Source organism: Haliotis asinina, chromosome 3 (genome assembly GCF_037392515.1).
Source record: "Haliotis asinina isolate JCU_RB_2024 chromosome 3, JCU_Hal_asi_v2, whole genome shotgun sequence".
Taxonomy (NCBI): Eukaryota; Metazoa; Mollusca; class Gastropoda; order Lepetellida; family Haliotidae; genus Haliotis; species Haliotis asinina.
The window spans coordinates 3,487,864-3,488,235 of record NC_090282.1 but is presented as its reverse complement, the minus strand read 5'-3'; positions in this window follow the sequence as shown (position 1 = coordinate 3,488,235).

The window sequence follows — 372 nt, the reverse complement described above, 5'->3', positions numbered from 1 at the left end:
GTCCCCCGGTAACATCGCCATGTGCAGTATCAAAGTTAATTAAAGGTGACTTTATGTTTCAAAATCTACTCAATAGATTTTGCCAACTCATTTTATTCAACCAACACAAGTTCTGTTCATTTTGCATCCAAGTTTACCGTTTTAACAGCTCACCAGCCTCTTTTTCAGACTAGGGATGTCAGCCATTTTGTACACATAGCATTGTGTGAGTTTCAACAGTGAGGAAATCATGTCAGACTGGTAAAATGCAAACTTTATTTTGACAGAGAATTTTCATTTTCAAATTGAAGTACACACAATAACAGACTTTTTCCAAGAAAAAAATCCATACTGAAGTGAAAGTAAAGCATCAAAATTGTAGGAAATATCAGT